Source organism: Perognathus longimembris, chromosome 9 (genome assembly GCF_023159225.1).
Source record: "Perognathus longimembris pacificus isolate PPM17 chromosome 9, ASM2315922v1, whole genome shotgun sequence".
In the NCBI taxonomy this organism is placed as follows: domain Eukaryota; kingdom Metazoa; phylum Chordata; class Mammalia; order Rodentia; family Heteromyidae; genus Perognathus; species Perognathus longimembris.
In genome coordinates this window covers 53,379,933-53,401,264 of record NC_063169.1, presented here as the reverse complement: position 1 = coordinate 53,401,264, position 21,332 = coordinate 53,379,933, and the positions used below count along the sequence as shown (strand labels likewise).

At 38.6% G+C, this 21,332-nt stretch overlaps 1 protein-coding gene across 2 annotated transcripts in view; it reads right to left on the bottom strand.

Annotated features, from left to right (window-relative positions):
* The window catches only part of Pde7b (phosphodiesterase 7B), a 295,006-nt gene that overhangs the window by 103,098 nt on the left and 170,576 nt on the right, over positions 1 to 21,332 (bottom strand). The window lies entirely within an intron of this gene.

Here is a 21,332-nt window from a genome sequence, read left to right as displayed (position 1 = left end):
GCATTCTAACAAGATGCGAACCATACAGAGGGAATGCATAATAGGGAATGGGCAATTAGAGAGACAAGATGTTCTCGAGCCAAAAGATTCACATTAAAAACAATCTATGCTGGGTAACAGGCAGCCATATCCCACCCAAAATGAGGTTTTTAGATGCAAAAGCAGCCCTATTGCAAATTTGAACACATAAGCTCCAGACAGCTGAGCTGAAAAGACAGAACAGGGCTGAGCCCTGTTAGAATGGCCCAGAGAACAAGGAGCACCGTGTCCTTGAGTGTGTCACACTCATTGTGTCATCTGCAAACCATCTTGTTTAGTATGCATACACAAAAAAGTCATCCAGAATCCCCAACAATACAGCTCAACAGACATTTTTTTTTTCTGGGAGAAGCCACAGCTGATGGAGGGATTGGCCTTACACCTTGTAATCTTTGTATATTAGTAAGAATTTAGATAGTCTTCTAGCTGTCAGAGAAGATCAGGCAAAATTTGTGATTCTTTTTCCTGTAATACTTGGAGGAATTCAAGTTCAAAAGGGTCTGAAATATGCTTTAGACAGGGTTCAAGGAAGCACATGGGAGAGGAAAAAGTGTTAGAAAAAGATAGTGAGCCTGTGACTTGAAGATTTAATTCATTCCTAAAAATGTTAGTAGATTTTGTGATGTTGTTTTAGAACAATCCTCACTAGAGTTACAACTAGATGATCTTTTATAAGTCTAGGAATCTAGATTTCCCCCATTTAAAAATAATTTTTTTTTAAATTTATTGGAATGGGTTAGGAATGAATTTTCTACTAAGGAGTTAGGTCTAATGGGAGGAATATATATTACTTTGCTTCAGATAGAGAGCTTAGTGAAATTGTACTTCTCATTTGCATTTTACTTCCATAACAGGTTTTTGTAAAGTATATTGAGATCTCAGGTGAAAAAATACCAATTATCATCAGCCTTGGATGCTTCTATTCTGAAAAATTGACGTGTGTGTGTGTGTGTGTGTGTGTGTGTGTATAAATAAAGATAGAATCCTCAATTTATAGTAAAGGTAGTTACAAATGTTGTTATAAGCTTAATTACGTTCCCACATGATTTATATTTTTGAGTGTGAAACATCAGCACTGCAGAATAGAGCCTCGTTGGGGACAAGGTCTTTCAAAAATAAAATCTGCAGGACATCAGTATGGCTCCAATCCAACATGTCTTTAAGGAGAGAAAATTTGAGCACATAGTGGCCTTGAGGGGGCGCTGTGATGCTCTACAGACAAGGCCTCGGAATGAAACAAACTACAGACACCTTGCCCTGGAACTTTTAGTCCCTAGAACTGTGATTATTGAAGTATTGTTGAAGCTGCCTGCTTTGTGGTATCTTGTCATTCTAGCCCTTGAAAACTAATAAAGATTCCCTTAATTTTGTGACTCAAAACTTTGTTTTTTAAAAAAAACTTTTGCGCGATCAATTCAATCATATTCTTTACACAAAAGGGAGAATCTTTAGTATCTGTGACTCAGGCCCTGTCTGTCACTGTGTATACAAATGAAGTCTCTCATGCATGTATATTGGGTTATATTTTCTTTCTTTAACATCATCCCCATGCAGGCCTTTGGATGTGGCCCCAGTAGTGTGATCTTGTGGTACAGGAGTCATGGCTGTGATTTGGATCGGCACCTGCTTAAAACCATCTCATCGTCACCGACACACTTTCACGCCGAGAGTAGGCCATACAGATTGAATAACCAGCCATGTTCTTGGAGCAGCTCAGCCACAAGCAGCACCATTTCCTGGGGTTTCTCCAAAAGAGAGAAAGGGCACGACGAGTCGCTCTTAGCTGTTCCAACCAGAATGTACAGGTGAGCCAATAAATGCTAGATGACCTGCTTTATCGAGAGCTGCTGACAAGTCTGAGAGGCCCAAAACAGACACCTGACCTGCGTCTGTTGTCAGAAATTAGCCACCATGGCAACGAGGCAGGCTTTCTTCATACATGCTGGCCTTCAGCTCCACAGCAAAGGGTCAAGAAAGTCAGGATTCTAAATATCAACAGCATCACTCTGTCAAAACCGCTCCCTCGACCTTTCTCAGGAAAGGAAAATGCAATGACAGGTTGAAAGTGAGCAGGGCCATCCATGTCCAGAAAAGCTGCCAGCGATTCAGCAGAGGTCTGAGATACTCTGGCCTACACGAGGGCCACATGCTTTTCAAAGGGTAATGCAGGCTGTGAGACTTAAGTTGAGTCTGATTAAAGTAAAATATATATTTAGAAGACATATTCCTTTCTAAAACTCAATCAAGGACTAGAGAGTCAGTGAACACTATGGTTGATTCCTCTCTTGGAATCCTATTCAGTTTCTTCCTAACATCTATGAGTGAGTTCAAACTCTTGTTTCCCTTCTCTGTTCCTTTATTGTTCTCCTTGCTATTTTCTTCATCACAATTATACCCTCTCTGATGTTATCCTTGAGCACAAAAGCTCAGGGACAACACCCAGGCCCTGAGTTCAGGCCCCAGGGTTACATGGTTACACACACACACACACACACACACACACACACACACACACACACACACCCCTATATGCTCTCTGAGCAGGTACTATATTTGTTGTGTTTACCAATACCAGTGTATATTCAAGACAGTACAGAATCTGCCATATAATGTATACTCAATTAAATACTTGTTTACTGAGTAAAAGCATTAATGCAACCAAGAAAAAAAAAAACTAAAGTGGATTTAGTTCTTGTTGTGCTACATACTTTGTAAGAATACCCAGTTATAGGCATCTTCCCTGTCTCTCTCTCTTTCTCTCTCTCTCTCTCTCTGAGTGCAAGTACTGGGCTTGAACTCAGGGCCTTAACTTTTCTCACTCTCCCCTCTTTCCTGCGGATGCTCTACCACTTGAGCCATGCCTCCAGCTATGGCTTTTAATCAGTTAATTGTAGATAAGAGTCTGGAGATTTTGTCTGCCCCGTCTGGATCTGAATGCCAATCCTCAAAGCTCAGCCTCCTGAGGAGTTAGGAGACCTCAGCACCTAGCTGTGATAATTTCTTAATATCGCTCTTTTCTTATGAGAAAAAATTGAGATCTAAAGAAATACGATATTTTTGATGTTTCTGTCATTACTGCAACATGAACCTGAAGTTACACTAATCTATTCCTCTTTCGAGTATTTTGAAAATAAAATTGCCAATACATTGGAATTGAAGTTTATTGTATTGTTTATTTACTTGTTTACATTCTGTGATGGAGCCTAGGGCATTGAGTGTGTTAGGGAAATGCTGTCCTGCTTTCTGATGCTTCATGATTCTGAACTTTGTGCAACACTGAGATGAAGGCTGAGGTTGGCTGAAGAGACTATGCAGCGGAGCTACAAGGCAGTCTCTGTAATTTTGTTTTCGGTGGTTACTTTCAATCTATTTATTAGGTTTTTAAACTGAGCCATCTTGACTGCTCCCGGCCCAGGGACTGACAGTGTCAACGGCACATTTAACTATGCAACTATAGAGAAAGTAGTCAAGACTCCTAGGTGAGTGCCCACAGCTGCAATCCTGACAAGCAAGTCAAGAGGGGGTCGAAGGTTCAGGCGATCTTGTCCAAACCTCTCTGGTTTGGACATCGAGCTAGAAACCTCCTGGGGTCAAGGTTTCTGATGAGATTCCTGGAGCTTCTTGGTCCAGGCGTGGGTTTGGAATACTTGGGAAACAGCCGACCACAAAGATCTCAGGGTTCCTTGTTCTGGCTTGGTTTGGAAGTGCTGAGCTGCTTGAAAAGTAGGACACTTGAGGGGGTGGTGGAGACTTTTGAAAACCTCAACAGGAATTCCAATTGTTCATTTTGGGCAAGAGTTTGAGTTTGGTTCCTCTGTAAGCCCAAAGAGCTTGTTTTCTACTGACCGTAGGTTCTTAGAATCCAAACCTTCAGTACCCAAGTAATATCATCATGTAGGAAATGAGTCCATTATAGGAATTTAGGTTGATTCTGATATAAAAGTCAGTATTGTTCCAAATTAAAAAATTAAATTGGAGTCCTAAATGATCAGTGTGTTTAAAGCAGAACAAAAAAATTCAGTTTTCTAAACTGAGTGAATTAATACATAAATGAATGTCTAAAGTGTTATCCTATCTAGACCAAGTACTTAGCTTTTAAACCAAAGTAGTACAAGCTTATTAGGAGGTGGAGATAGGGGGATTGTGGTTCAATAGCAGCCCAGGCAAAAAGTTGGTGAGACCTTATCACAAAGAACAGCCCATAATCCTATTTATTTAGGGAGCTGAGACTTAGAGGATTATGATTTGAAGCTAGCCTAAGCAGAAATGTCTGTGAGACTCCCTCAGTTCACCAGCAAAATGATGGATTGGAGGTGTGGTACAAATGGTAGAGCCCCAGCTATGAACAAGAAAGCCAAGTCAGAACATGAGACCCTGAATTCAACCATAGCACAAAAAACAAGCTCCCCCCCCCAGAATAAAACACCCCACAAAAAACAAGCCAGGCATGGAAGGCCATGATTTAATTCCAGATACTCTCCAAGACTGGCCCAGGTAAAAGTGTGAGACCCTATCAGAATAATAACTCAAACAACTGCTAAAAGGGTTGGGAAGTGTGGCTCAAGTATTTGCCTAGCAAGCACAAGGCCCTAAGTACAAACCTCAGTAGTATAAAAAAAATGTCAAAAGAAAAACAAGTCTAAAACCAAACAGAAACCTCTCTGTACTTCACTTTGACATTAAAGGAAAAACATATTTAAATAGAATAATAAAAAATAAAAACAAACAGAATGGATTAATAATTGATCTTGATACCATTATGAAATTACAAATAATTTGCCTTCATACTACCTGTAATCAATTCTAGTTCAGGAGAATTTAAATGGAGCAATCTTTCTTGATTGTTTTTGAGTTTTAATTAGCTATTTCTTAAAATTCACTTTAAATCTTGATTCTTTTTTTTTTTAAGGCTTGCACTGTTTAAAACATAATGTTTGTATTAAGTTGATAGGTCACTTCCTGGCAATTTAATCGATATGCTCACAAAGAGTTGACTTATGGGTGAATTTACATATTTTTTATATTTATCAGTTTAATAGTCTTCAATGTTAGGAACCTTTGAGCTTAGATTTGCTGTTTGAATATTTTTTTTCTCTTAAAAGTGACTCAGAAAAAAATATACTGTTTCTTTAACATGTTCCTTTTAAACACCTTATTTTTATTTGACATTAAAAAGTATTACTTTTTGTGTGTGATAGTTTTCCCAAGGTATTTCACCTCTAACTTCTTTCCTGATGAAGATAATGTGATTTGTAACACAGTAATTAAACACAAATAACATGAGGTTCAGAGATATGAGCTGAGTGGTAGATGTTCAAGACCCTAGATCCAATCCTCAGACATCAAGAGACATCAAACAAAATTAAAGATAATTTTTCATATTTTATAATTATGATATAGAACTAAATTCCTCAATTTGCTATAAATGATCTATTAGAAAGACTAAGTTTATTTTAGCTAGCTAGATACTAATTCAAAACATTCATAACAGGAAATATATTACTAATTTTACTTTTGAGTATTTTCAAAGCTCTGAGCATTTATGCAATCAATATATTTTTTTTTTCTTTCTTTTTTAACTGGTCATGCGGCTTAAACTCAGGGCCTGGGCTTTTGTCTCTGATCTTCTTTTGATCAATGCTAGTGCTCTACCAACTTGAGCCACAGCACTACTCCTGGCTTTTGCTGAGTGGTTTATTGAAGATAAGAGTCCCAAGGACTTTCCTGCTCAGGCTGGCTTTGAACAGGGATCCTCAGATCTCAGTCTCCTGAGTAGCTAGGATTACTGGTGTAGGCCATCAGGACCCAGCTTATATAATCAGTATTTTAGAAAAAATGACCAGTCTTGCATTTCTGAGGCAGCTTTAAATTGTAGTTTATTTGAAGGACTGAAGTGGAGGAGAAAACATTAGGATTCATTGTCTGAGGGTGTCCTCATTACTGATTAGCTTTGAATTGCACCATGGATTTGACTGGTGCTTTTTCTCGTGTCCATATTCATATATATACACATAGTCATTCATACTCCTTCAAAATGGTGTGCAGATGGCTCACACTGAGGGGACACCCCCTCTGGTGGTTTGCCCTTGCTGTTCACAGCTTCTAGCTCCTCAGCTTTTGAAGTGTTAGAAAGCATACTCTAAAGTATTTCCTCATTGTTTCTCCCTTGCTATGTAGATGAATGTGATGAATGCAGCCAACAATTGCACTGTTTTTTAAGGATCGAAATATGAAACACAAACTTTTATTTTGGGGATTGCATTTCCATTTTTGTTTCTCCTGAAGAAAATAAAGAATCAGAAATTCAGTTCCTTCTATATTAATTAGATGGTTGTTTGCTGCCTTTCCCCTCTCTGACCTTCTCCTTTCATTGACCCTGGGAAGGAAGTGCATTCCACTCATTTGAAAGGAATGCCTGCAATTTGGCAGTAGATTATGCAAACTCCAATTAGTAACCCACAAGGTGTTGAAAAAACAGGGTCCTACGTGTGGGAGATGGTTGGCAGCTCTCTTCCAGTAACTTGAAAAGCATCTTCCTTGCTTAGATGTGAAGCCACATCCCCATTAACATGACCAGAAGGTCAAAATCACAACTACAATAGGCGAAATGGAATGTACAACTAAAAAGCAAAAGCAATACTAGAGAAACTCAGATGCTCTTGCTAAGTGTGCTTTGTGTATGGAAGTCCTTATGTGTTGCTACTCTAGTCTTAGAGTGTCCTGTATCATTTTAGGTTTTATCATCTGAATGCTATTCATTTTTCATTCATTTGTTTCAATAAAAATGTTTATACTGGTTTTCTAAAGTTGAGTGAGAGAAGTCAAGTTCAGTGGCTCATGTCTGTAATCCCAGCTCTTTGGGATAAAGAGGTAAAGTCATACTAAGGTCCGAGTCTTAGGCAACAAGTTAGGTGCCAGTGACCCAACTACATGGGATGCATTGGGAGAGGGGTCACTGTTTGAGGCTGGCCCTGAGGAAAACTTCCAGACTCAACCTAATTAACTAAAGCAAAAAAGGGGAGGGGGCTGCTGGGTGTGGTAGAGCACCTGACTAGAAAGTTCTAATACAAAACAAAAGCAAAAACCAAAGCCAACCAAACAATCAAACCAAAAAGGAGTGAAATGAGAGAAAGGACAGTCAAAGCAATACAGACAGAGAGGGCTGGAAGAAAATGAGCTTAATGAGGACTCACTTAGAACTTGGATTGTTTACTTTGGAGAAAGATGGTAAATTTTTCTAATGTCAAGATTGTCTAAGCTGGAAAATTTTATCTGCATACTTCATTTTGTTATCCAGAATATTTTTATGACTAATGGAGGAAGACACATCTCCATTGTGTAGAGGAATTCCTATAGAGATAAAAAGTGATGTCCAAAGAAATACTTAGGGCTTCTTGACAGAGATGTGACCAGAATTTAGATTTTTTTCTGTCTCCAGATTTGTGCTCTATCTCCTCATCTCCTTTGCTGTGGTTGCTAAGTCAATTTTTTTATTTAAAAAAAGCATCTTTATCATGGTACTTTATGCAAATGAGTATACTATACATTTGATCATTTGAAAACCTTCCTCTTTAGATATAGGCTCCATAACTGGCTTTCATCTGCATTAGAGAAAGAGCTAGTTAGTTCTTTCTCTGTTGCTCAGGCCATGTCTAGTTCATTCATTTATCTAAAGTGTCACATTCTTTGAGGGCTCTGCATTTTTCACGATTTATGGATGCTGGAATAAAAGGAATTGTTTTAAAAAAAAACACCAACAAGTGTTCATTTCTGTTCAGGATTTAGTGCAGAAACTTCTTACCTCTCCCCTAAAATGACCAAATCCAATCCAAATAGCATATAAGGCACCCATGTGGGGCCTTCAGTCTGCAGGGCTACATTTCTGTACCTAAACCACGGGCAGAAGCTTCATACTGCTGTGTAATGGGAATGACATGGACTGTGTTGTCTTGCTTCCTGTGGATTGCTACTGAGACTGACTGAAAACAAGAGAAGAGTCACATGTGGACAGGAACAGATAAAAATTTAAAAATAAGATGAAAGAAGAGGGGAACGCAGAAAGAGGGAAGGAAGGAGGGAAGGAAAGAGAAAGAAAGAAAAAAGAGAGGGAGAGAGAGAAGAAGAGGAGGAGGAATAGGAGGAGGTGGAGGAGGAAGAGGAGGAGGAAGAGAAGGAGAGGAGGAGGAAGAAGAGAAGGAGAGGAGGAGGAGAAAGAGGAGGAGGAGGAAGAGGAGGAGGAGGAGAAAGAGGAGGAGGAGGAGAGAGAGGAAGAGGAGGAGGAGGAGGAAGAGGAGGAGGAGGAAGAGGAGGAGGAGAAGAAGAAAGAGGAGAAGGAAAAGGAGGAGGAGGAGGAGGAGGAGGAGGAGGAGGAGGAGGAGGAGGAGGAGGAGGAGGAGAAGGACTGGAGGAGGAGGAGGAGGAGGAGGAGAAGGACTGGAGGAGGAGGAGGAGGAGGAGGAGGAGGAGGAGGAGGAGGAGGAGGAGGAGGAGGAGGAGGAGGAGAAGGAGGAGGAGGAGGAGGAGGAGGAGGAGACCACCTTTGTGGAAATCCTTGGAATTCAAGGAGATTTGAGGAAATCTTTAGCAGTGATGTATGAAATTGATGACCTGGTTGTAAGCAACCAGATAGAACTCTGAACATTACAGGGGAAAAAACACTATCTTTATATTGTTATTGAAGAACTGGCTGAAAAATTCAAAACTATTAGCTATTTGATGACTGCGATGATTCTAGAAAACTCATCTTTCTGAAATTTATGCCTGATCGGACCTTTTTAAAATAGGGAATAAAACATTTAGATAAAAACATCATCTAACCATTATTCAACTGAATCTGATATACTTAATTATACAACTGGAAATTACTTAATACACAGTTGTGCTCTCCAGGTTTCTCATTTGCCATTTGGGTTTACTCTCATTCTTTTGGAGGCAACATGTGTGGCCTTAGGCTATGTGCAGGGAGTAGGGGGATTATGAAGAGTGTTTCTGAAATGGCGTTTGTGGACTCTGAGATGTTTGGTGCTGTTGAAGCCACCACATCACTGGTCACCACAGCACTGTTAACTATGACAGGAGCAACCATCTTACAGAATAGTCAAATCATGCATGACCCTCACCAGAAAAGGGATAACAATTTCATTCTTTTGCATACTTCTGTAACGGCCTTCAAAGTAAGTAACGCCATGTGATGTAATTACTTAATTTGACTACTTATTTATATAAAATTGCATAAGAGAAATGGTTAATCACTTGACTATACGGCATCTTCAGAGCAAATGCAGACAAGCCTACAAGCCCAGGTTTTAGGAATCATCCCACGTGACTGTTGTCAAGTCTTCCTGGCCTTAAATGAGTTCACACAAATGGCTCTCCTGTTGACTGTCAGCACATACGCCATTGTGTTCTGTGGTGCTTGAGCTATAGGATGTTTACAGTGAGAAGTTATACTATAGTTGTACCTGCAAGCATGCACTAACTCCTGTAAATCTAAGATGGTTTCAGTCTGTTGTTTGCATTCATTCAGTCATTCTTTCACAATAGATACTGAGCATCAATTATGTGCCTGGCATAAAGCAGTGACAAACATTGTTTTTACTCCTAGAGGGAGCTTCCAGTGTTTATTTTCTGGAGGGAAGACATACATTAAACAAGTAATTGAAGTGTGGATTAAGAGTAATTTGAGTGAAGAATGAAGGGTAGCCCAAAAGCCCTCATTGAAGGATATTCTCATTTTCAGAGCCTTCACTAGGGTACACTGAAAGTCTTAAGGCATCAGGGAAGGCCTTCTAGAAAAGAAAAAAACTGACAAGTAAGAGAAAGACATCAGAAACAATGGTTTATGAGCCACAGGGGCTGACTTGCTTTCAGTGACCTGGCCAATGACAGGGACACAGGTGGGCAGTTTGTGCATTTATGACAGAACACCGAAGCGTCTGCTGATTTCTGGTACTTTGTACACAGACAAAATAATGATAAGTAATTAGATTTGACCTCTTTATGAGTTTCCTTTCCACCTGCTGTGCTAATACAGCTGCACTTTCAGGGAAATCTTAACTGCTAACTGTCTTCATTTGCCCACTAAGACAAATTGGGGAATGAAAAGCTCCTCACTGGAGAAGTTGTGAAAATTCTCCCACATGGCTCATTGGGAATCAGATAATGTGTATTTAGTCAACCAAATACAACTATGTGGACTTTTAAAATGCATTAAATAAGTATAGATAATATATGAGCCAGAAGATGATAAAAAGGATCCAAACAGAAACACACAGATGCACCCACATATGCATAAAGAACAGTTTATAATCTCTGATCAGACACGTGTAAACAATGGCATTGATGCCAGTAGCAATGCAATCAGCAAAGAGGCTGTTTGTATAATAAATTCCATTTACTTAAGAGTAAATTAAAATAAGGTAAAATCAACTTGATTTCTCTCATTCATTATATTCTTTCATTCAGCAAATATTGTGGAGTATCTATTATAAGGCAGCAACTATACATAGCACAATGCCGTGGGAAATAGTGTGATAATACTTCTACTGGGCTTTGTCTTGAGGGAACACTTCTCCCTTTCCCTCTCTCTTCTCTAACTTTCTCTCCTCTTCCCTCTCCTCCCTTCCTTATTTCTGTGCTGTCTTTCCTTCTCCTTGTTCTTCATCTCTTTTTCTTTCTCTCTCTTTCTGTCCCTCCCTCCCTCCTCCCTCCCTCCCTCCCTCCCTCCCTCCCTTCCTCTCTCCCTCTCTCTTTTTTCTTCCCTTCTCTCACTTTATCTTTCTTTATTTCCCACTCTTTCTTTCCCTCCATCCTTTCCTTATCTCTTTCCTTTCTTTAATAAGGGAAGTATCTCAACAAGTATGTATAAATTAGAAGAACCCTAGACCTTCGACTTAGAATCAGAAGCAAAGTTTCAATCCTGCAAAAGTGATATAACACAGAACATGCTAAGCATACAACCAGGCAAGCATTTGTTTAAAATCTCCTCATATCTTACTAGCAATCAGATCACTGAGACAAATAAGTTGTGCAAGCTGGGCCTTTGTTTCTCACTTGTAAATGAGTTATAATTCTGTATGCACTTCACTGAGTTATTATAGAGATTGGAGGAGGTAATATATGTTCAAAATCTTCTTGCATGCTCTAAGTTGCTATCATATGGTATTTATTGTAATAAACATGTGTATATTGCCACCATTTAGATTTTCTTTTACTTTCTACTTTATCTCTATGGCATTTTTAGTCTGCTAATGATATGATTTTGTCTTTTGCTGTGTACTTCTCCTATAAAACCGAAATCTATAAAAACTTGGCTATTTATGAATATGAATTTAATATACTACATTGTTTTTATTAAAGAAGAGAGCAAGCTAGGCACTAGTGGCTTACACCTATAATCCTAGTTACCAAGGCTGAGATCTGAGGATCATGGTTCAAAGCCAGTCTGGGCAGGAAAGTCTGTGAGACTCTTACCTCCAAATTACCACCAAAAAGCTGGAAATGGAGGTATGGCTCAAGTGATAGAGTTCTACCCTTAAATGAAATAGCTAGAGACAACACTCAGGCATTCAGTTCCTAATATCAGCCTAATACCAGTGCACATACATGCACATGAAAACAAGAAAGAGAAGGCAGAGCTCCAGACAGATAAGAGGGGGGGAGAGAGAGAGAGAGAGAGAGAGAGAGAGAGAGAGAGAGAGAGAGAGAGAGAGAAATGAAGAGAGGGCAGAGTAGATGGAAAGGAAAAGAGAGCATGTGGAAAGAGAACATGATAGAAACTGAATGGATACAAAAGGGATCATGCCACATCTCAGAAGGTCAGGGACTGGGTGAGGGTGTTACATTATGACCTATACTCGGAAATAATTTTATTCTGGAAAAATAGTGGTTCACTAAGGAAGATAGAAGAATAAACAATATACACATTTTTATGAACTCAATTCAAAATAACTCTTGGTTTGGATGTATGTTTAGCTTTGCAGATGAATATTTTACAAAAGAATATATAAATTGCTCCTTAGTATTTCTATTCCTCAGTTCCAAACTGGATCATAAATTCTCTAGGGGAGACATCGTACTTTATATTTCTGCCCATTGTTCTCCAAGCTTGGCAGAGTTCAGGAGGATGAGAAATGGTCAATTTGCAGCAAAGACTTCCCACACAATGTGGACCAATGTTCCTACTACCTTCGCCACTATTTTCTTCATCAAGATGTAGAATTATTAAACTCTTACTTTTATTTTTTATTATTTTATCATTATTATTAAGTAGTTGTACAAAGCAGCTGCCATTCTGGGTCATTCTGGATACAATGCAGAATTATTAGAGTTTTATTTGTAGAAGGAGTCTATTTCTTTCAGTTGTGAGGAGGTGAGAGCTAAAATTCTGCATGTGAAATAGCTATAAAAACAGAATGGCATAATATTAGGGAAATGAATCAAGTAAACATTAGGATAGTATTCAAGGATGTTCTTAGAGTTTGCATAATTAAAATTTATTTATGCCTAATGTCTAGGCTTTTCTTGTTCAAATGCAGCAAAGCCACCCTCCCCCTTTGCCAAAATTGTCATTCAGAACTTAAATCAAATGTGAACTTGATATATCAACTGTCTGTGCTTTCCTAGCAGGGTTCCACCTTGCTTGGAGCTCCACCGCCTCCTGTTTGGCTGGCTCTCATGCAGAGAGAAGGAAAGTTTACATCTGCATAACAAGTAGGAAGGTACCTTTTGATTCCGTGTCTGGGGATTTGATTAATTCTGTATAATTGCTTTGAGGAACTACTGAGCAACTGGAGCCAAGGATGGAGTCTGCGTTCATCCTTTTCCCTTTTCTTGGCCTCAGAAATGAGTCACTTTTACGTCCTCCCCTGTAAAATCACTGTTGACCACACTGGTCCAAACTACAGGTCAATGTGACATGTCAACTCTAATCATGCTGAATAATTTCAGAGTGGCTCATTCATAATTCATGCATCTAAAAAGTGGATTGTATGTTTAGGTTACTAACTTTCCAATCCTCTTTTTGACTTTCCCATAGTAGAACCTAAATGCTTTGCTTTCTGCTAAATTGTTTCTATCATAAATCACTGTTCTTCCCCTTTCGTATCAGTGTCTTCAAAGAAATTCCTTTGGCCTCATAGTCATTCAAAGTAAATTGGAATAGAATATATTCTCTCTTAATTCTATAAAGCAACAGTTGTTAAAATTCCCTTTTTGTCACCGTCATCTGTCCTAAATCTACATGGTTTTACAGCATAGGAAGATACTGGACAATATCTGGGCTTATAAGAAATTAGGGACATAAACCCCCTGGATCTATCATTGATTAAAATATCAGAATGTCACATACTAGAGCCACCAATAAGTCACAACTTCATTCAGAACTAAGCTAACTTATTAGCCATTTTCGCCTAAAAGCAATTAACCATATATATATATATGTATATATATATATATATATGCTTATTTCTCTTTGATTGTTGTTTCCACTGTAATCTGGATTTTCTGGAAATAGATCTTGGAGGCAGGATGGGCATATGGCCTTTGTCCAGCAAGCATACTGGTAAGTCTGAATATTTTTAGGGTTTTTTGGACACTTTGGGGTAAGCATATATTATATGTTTTCAGGGTGTCCTTTTTCTCAGTTTGAGAACATTCAAACTGAAAATCTCATAAGGAAATCTAATGGCTTTAATTAGACATCACTTGAAGATGTTAGCCCCTCCCAGGTTCATTAGGAAATAAGCTATTATGTTGATCTTCTTACAAAATCCCTGGTTTCAGAGAAGTTTCTCCTATTATGGTTCTTTGGAAAGAGCCCGCTACTAGCCTAGAGTGATCAATCTTGATTTCTAAAAAGCTGTGGATGGAATTCAGTAGCAAAGTACAAATTGGCCTTTTGTACTAAGAAGTCTTAAGTGGATATTGTCCCAATGAAATGGTAATCTAGAGACTCTATTCAAGAAAAATCTCTGTGATCAAACAGGCTATTGACTTTAAGAAGCCACTAAGATCATGAATCAGTAATTATTCAAAAATAAAAACAGAAGGTTCATATTTTTTTTAACTAAAGATTTAGTTGACTAAAAATTTCTGGCAAGTTCTCTATGCTTTTAGAAAAGTTGCCCCTATATGTAATTTGACTCAACCTAACTTTAAGTTCTGTCTTTCCATTTGAACGCCTTTGGAACATTTTGTCACTTGCATGATTAGAGCTATTCGTCTTTCACTGTACATGTTGATGTATATTGGGTTAAAATTTAATAAAAAAAACTAGAAGTAAAAGTCACTTTCAACATTTATCACTAGATTTGCTAATAACTTCTTTTTACTGTGACTCACAGTAATGAAGCTCAGATGTGGGCATATAAAATGAGTTTGTGTTTTTGTATTCCAAGGGCTAGCTAAAAGGCCCATGTCACATGGTAACCTTCTTCTCTGAGTTTACTTGGAAATTTGCTCAGAAAAGATGTCTGGATTTACAGGCCTCAACATCTAACATCTATCAATTTTGTACTCCATTGGAGTAAATCCATTCCTTTCTGTACTTGTGATGTTTCCTTCAGTAAAATATTTACCTTTCAATATGAACACATACATTCTTTCCATTTTTTCTGAATCCTTGGAAATATTAAAAGCTTTTTTATTGAGAATATTAGGTATCCTTGGAAATAATAAAAGGCTTTTTATTGAGCAGAATGTGATAAATGGGCTCAAGGAAGATGAAAAATACATTCTGGCTAGGCATGGGGGATCATGCCTATAATTCAAGGCACACAGGTGGTGGAAACAGAAGGATTGTGGTTTGAGGCCAGCCAGGCAAAGTTTAGTGCAAGTCCTAGACTTCTCAGAAACCAGAGATTTTGTAAGATGATCAACACAGTAGCTTATTTCCTAACGAGCCTGGAAGGGATCTGTGTTCTAGAGATGTATTAAAGCCATTCCATTTCTTTATGAGATTTCAGAGTTTGGATATTTTTTTTAATGGGAAAAAGAACACCCTGGAAACATATAACCTCTGCTTACCCACAAAACACTAAAAATATTCTGAAAAACAAATTTAAAGCAAAAGGACTGAAGTCGTGGTTCAAGTGTTAGAGAGTTTGTCTAGAGTGTATGAGGTCCTGAGTTCAATCCCAAGTACTGTAAAAAGGAAAAAAATGTATTCAGCTATTTCAGCTGAACTTTGAATCTAACAATCACTGGGGCACACCAGCGATGCAAAGGACTTGGTGCTTATACTCAAGGTAAAGAGTAAAAAAAGGAAGAAGCCAGGAAAAGACTCAAGACAAATCTCTGAGTTCCTTAGATCTTACAGTGTCCATACAAGGGGATTCAAGTGTCTGGCTCAGACTGAAGGGAAACATAAAAACGACCTAAAAGAAAACATTTGCTTCTTAGCAAACATTAGAAAACATTTCCTTCCTTCCTTCCTTCCTTCCTTCCTTCCTTCCTTCCTTCCTTCCTTCCTTCGTTCCTTCGTTCCTTCCTTCCTCCTCCCTCCCTCCCCCCTCCCTCCCTCTTTCTCTCTCTCGTTCCTTCTTTCTTTGAGTCTTTTTTTTTTTTTTTTGGCCAGTCCTGGGGCTTGAACTCAGGGCCTGAGCACTGTCCCTGGCTTCTTTTGGCTCAAGGCTAGCACTCTACCACTTGAGCCACAGCACCACTTCTGGCTTTTTCTATGTATGTGGTGCTGAGGAATCAAACCCAGGGCTTCATGTATACAAGGCAAGAACTTTATCACTAGGCCATATTCCCAGCCCCTTTCTTTAACTTTGAAGAATAGAATGGGAGTCATACCCATTATGGCATTATCAGGAGGACATGAGGTGGGCATTTCAGAGAGCTGTGCTTCAGTTCCACACACTCCAGAGCTGAACCGACTGTGGAGATTTGAATTTCCCTCTCAAGGCTGTATGTTTCTATTCCCACTCCCCACAACTACATGCATGGGCTCCAGCCCATAGGTAAGGCCACCATTGCTTTAGCTCTTCCCTAAGTGGTCTCCATGGAGCCATCTTCCTCTGAGGGGATCTGTAGGGCTCTCCCCGGGCGGTACGGCTCCACATCTGATTAAATTCCTTGGAAGAACATCCTCCATCTCCATACAAAGAGTTCTCAGCAAAAATTGCTTTCTTTCCTGGGAAATCTTCCTGGAAATAATGAATGCTGTCATCAGTTCTGTTTCTTTTTGCCCTGTCTGCTAAGAAATTCAGATCTCAGTTTCCTCAACTCTTCATAATTATGTTCTTTCTCTCCTACTTTACACATGGCTCTGTCACTCCTGACCCAGTGGTTTTATGTCTTTGTGTACTTAGGTGTTGTTGTAAACTTCTTAAAAACTTACAAAAACTTTTGGAAGTAGGTAGATAATGTACAAATAAATTCTTCTCTTTATTCTTTTTTTAAATTTGAAATTTTAATGTAATATTTATGTAAATATTCACTTAAGCCCTTGCATCATTTTGTGAACAGATCATACCTATGCCCCCAATTTCTCTAGAAAGGTTTGGAAATTAAGAAAACTTCTCAGAGGGAATTTTACACTTCATGCCATTTATGCTTAATCAATCCATTAATATCTTGTGGGAGGCAGTGGAAGAGGGTAATAGCCAAGGAAAGGTGAAAATAATGATGATATGACCAAATATATTAGATATGGTAATGCACTGGTTTTGGTTTTTTTTTTTTAGCATATTACCTAAGATATTACATAGGCAAGATTAGTTGCCTAGATTAGGAAAGTTAAACTTGAGGAAGCAAACTTCTTTTGAGAAGAACCAGACTTAGTTTTCCCATGTCTCATAAACAGTTGCTTCATCCAGGATTTATAACTCAACCAAGCTAGATGAATTAGCTCTAGGACCGATTTAGAAGCCCTGTGTAATGTCTCCGAACACCTTAACATTGACACTAAATCCATCACTTACAATTTCAGGATATGCTTCTTGGGGAAAGAGAAGAGAGCAGGGGCCAAACAACAATGTGAGTTCAAAAAGGTTGAAGATGCACTTTGGGTATTTGGGTTGGCACTGAGAGTTGGCGGATGCTTGTGATTGCTTATCTGACTTATCTAAACTGCTGACGTCAAAAGAATTAGGCTAGAAATCTTATGATTACAGCTTTTCTTGTGATCTTTTCTGGTATTTCCTGTTTCCTGTCAGGCCAAATATACTTTGAGAGAGGGTTATTTTATGGTATTTCAGTGTTTCTGTCTCAGTGCGAGCCAGGGGTACAGGGAGCATGAAGTTGAAATAATTAAGAACATCAGAGACCCCCAATGAGCGCCCCCCCCCACCCCATTCCCCTCACTCAGTCGCATTTCTTTTTTAATACATAAAAAAAAAAGTTTCTGCAGCAGTTCACAGTAGAATCTGGTTTTCAATGGAGCCAGACCTATTGTTCATGAAAGAGAAGAAGCCATCTCAATTGTGTTGCTATTAGCTTACTTGGTGGCAGGCAGGCTGGGAATGACATTATGCAGGGAGCCAAGAAAGCTTCTGCACAGAAGGAGAATTTGAGAGGAAAAAGTGGCCACTGAAGGCCACATTTTTCCACAAACACTTTATAGAAGCGGAAAAGAAAAACAAATGACTGAAGATGGGCCTATCCAATTTATACAACCTTATCTGCATGCTGTTAAGTGCTCACTAAATTACTGGGCACAGGCCACTGAAAGTGCTCCTGCATGGACTGAGGGGTGCTGAGGGGTGGAGGCGGGTCACAGTGGTTTATGGGCAAGCATTCTATGGACTCACTTCTACAACTACTTCTCTGGGCTTGCCCGGCTCACACCGTTCCTTTCCCCTCACAATCCTGGTTCAGTTTGCACTGTGACATTCTTGTTAGTGGGTCACAACCCTTTGAATATACTGCAGACAGTGAGGGAGGAAAATTTACAGGCGGCTTGGAATTTGCCCAGACTGTTTATAATCAAAATTTGGAAAACAAGGGGGAAAAAAAGCAATGTTTACAGTGTAAGAATACATTTGCATTTTACAGGTATATATTCCTTCCTGGAAATGCTTGGGATCCGAGTATTTCAGATGTTTTGTGATTTTGGAACATTTTCTTATCTGTGGTAAGATGTCCTAAGGATGATACTTATAAGCATGAAATGTATTTATATTTCATATACTCCTAAGGTAATTTTATATAGTATTTGAATTTGTCTGTCACATGAGGTCCACATGTAAAATTTATTCCGTGGTATTTATTTTATAGCTTTGTTTATTTTTATAATTGTGGTGATGGTGCTCAAAATGTTTTAGATTTAGGAGGTTTTGTTTTTGTACTTTTTTGGGTCAGTTGTGGGGCTTGAACTGAGGGTCTGGGTATGCTGGTTTTGAGTTTCTCTGCTCAAGGCTACCACTCTCCTACCACTTGAGCTTCACTTCCTCTATTGGAGTTTTGAACTTAGATAGGCAAGTGCTTTATCACTTCAACCACACCTCCAGTCTAGATTTGGTCAAGTTTTACAATTGGAGATGATTAACCTGTGAACACATAATTTTGAAGAGATGAGCACCATCCCTGGAGACAGACACAGAAGCTGTGAAGTACTTGGGGGAATAAAAGAGAGATGACATTTAGAGGGATTATGGTGGTGGTGGTGGTGTGTGTGTGTGTGTGTGTGTGTGTGTGTGTGTGTGTGTGTGTGTGTTTAGAGGCTTTGGGAATTGACCACAGCAGGCGGTGGGATTAAGTTCATGGCATGGAGAGACACCAGGGGACCCTGAGTTGGCCCTTGTACATACAGCTTTGTGACCCTAGTATGTTGTAAATTTCTGTGGGGGTCTCAGTTTTTGCACTTAAAATAATACAGTAGTTTCACTAGATGATTCAAAGACAATTTTTTAATTTTCTACTGAATCCTTTGTGTGTGTGTGTTTGTGTGCACACATGCGTATGCACACCTGTGCTGGGGCTTGAACTCAGTGCCTGGGAGCAGTCCCTTAGCATTGTTTGGTCAGGGATTCCACTTTACCACTTAATCTCGTCCTCTACTGCCATGCTTTTTGGTGGTTAATTGGAGGTAAGAGTTTCACAGACTTTTCTGCCTGGGATGTCTTTGAGCCACAATTCTCAGACTCAGCCTCTTGATGAGTTAGGATAATTCGTGAGTCACTGATACTCAGTGTTGAATTATTTTCAGAAGTTCTATAAGAATTATGATTCTTTTTGTACCCATGCTAGTTGGTCCCTCTTAAAGTCTTTTTGTTTCCTGATGTTCTTCACTCCAAACACTGCCAAGCTCAACAACAAAATTTCCATTCATAACCATTTTGTGTGTTTACTGTTCTATCTATGCTATCATAATCCTTCCACCAAAAATGAAACTTTCTCACATTTTATTGATACTTCCATTAGTCATCTTAAAGACATGGCTGTAAGTGGACATTACAAAATAAAATCTTCCTTAGTCACGTTAGAAAGGGCCAGTTAACGTCTAGTCTTAGTGGAATATCTACAATATTTGGTTTGTTCATAAATATGTGGTTTGTGTCACTTGCTACTTTATAAGGTAAATGAAAAATTGTTTTCTTAGTACACATTTTCTCATCTACTTTGTGGCTTCTAGCTTTGAAAGAATTGTTTGCTTGAAAAATGGCTGTCTCAACTGGCCACTGGTAGCTCACACCTATAATCCTAGCTACTTAGGAGGCTGAGATTTGAGGATCTTGGGTCAAAGCCAGTATGGGCAGAAAATCTGTGAGACTCTTATCTTTAATTTTATCTTTAACCAGAAATCCAAAGTGGAGCTTGGCTCAAGTGGTAGAGTGTTAGTTAGCCTTGAGCACAAAAGCTCAAGGAGAATACCCAGGCCCTGTGTTCAAGCCCCAGGATACTGTGTCTCTGTGTCTGTCTGTCTGTCTGTCTCTCTCATACACAATTGATATCTCAAAACAGGAAGAAATATAACTTGGAAAAGTAAGAGAGAAAGACTGCTCTTAGGTTATGTGACAGATTCAGAATTGTGCTCTGAATTTGAGGAAGATGAGCATGTCTAGAATGTCAGCTTGGAATGGAAGAATCAAAACCAGAATCGTGGCTCAAGTGGTTCAGTGCCTGCCTACTATGCACCAGGCCCTGAGTTCAAACCTTAGTACTGCCAAAAAATATTAAAGTCAGTTAATCATCAGTACAGAATATATGAAGTACTGAAGCATTTTGGTTGATGAATTAGGCAGCATTTCTTATGGTTTTGTGTAAATTACTATAACTCAGGAAATACAGTTTGAAGACTAAAGATAAAAAAGTGAATCTCAAAATTCTCAACATGTACTAAAAATGGTCACTAAACACCAAACACAGTTATAAAATTAATCTGCACCTTCACTCCATGCTCATTTTCTTAACCAACCACTGTTGCTAGAATGACCTTCATAAAGTAGGAAATTTATCTTATCACTTCCCATTGCATATATCTTTCCCATTGGATACATCTTTTAGAAATGCAAATGAGGCCCTTGACAATTGATCTCCAGTGCATTTTTCTAATGTAGTCTCCAGCCTTTAATTGGATGCAGAAATTTGTTATTCTTTAGCATTTATTGCTTTTGGTACAATTATTTTTTCTCCTTTGATGTTTCCCAACTCTATTTGCAGAAATGCAGTTTACCTTGAATAATATCTCAGAATAATCACTTCATTTTTGATTACTTACTACCAATAGTAGAGTCTAAATTGATTACTCTGTCATGCATTGGCAGTTGTCACAGACTATACTGCTAATTCTCTCTCTCCCTCTTTCTCTCTCCACCATCATCATCACCTTCCATCCATCCACCCATGAGCCAACTTAACATTTTGGGTTCATAAGTTTTTTATTTTCTAAGGAAGTAAAAATTATGTCTAGCACATGATAGCCACTAAATAAACGCACTTGAATGAATACTCTTGGTCCTTCCTCCTGGTCCCAGAGAGTATGCTATTTTTGTAAAACATATGCCATTCTTTTTTGTCCTTAAATTGCTCATATATCTATCTCTTCTAGCAAGGCATTGCCTCTCTTCTTTCATCTTCCTTTCTAAGATGATAGCACAATGCTATGTACTGAATGGGTAGATAATTACCCATAACAATTATCCTAGATAATTATTAATCTTGGTTATTAATTATGGAACTAATTAATTATTCCATTACCTCAACTGAATAGTTGAGGTGTTTTAGAAGAGATAGATTTATATTTTAATTTCTTTTTCTGCATATCTTGTATAAATAACCAGTAAATTTAGATATCAATTTTTAAAATTTCTAAGTTAGAAATACATATTTGTTTAATGATCATATGTAGT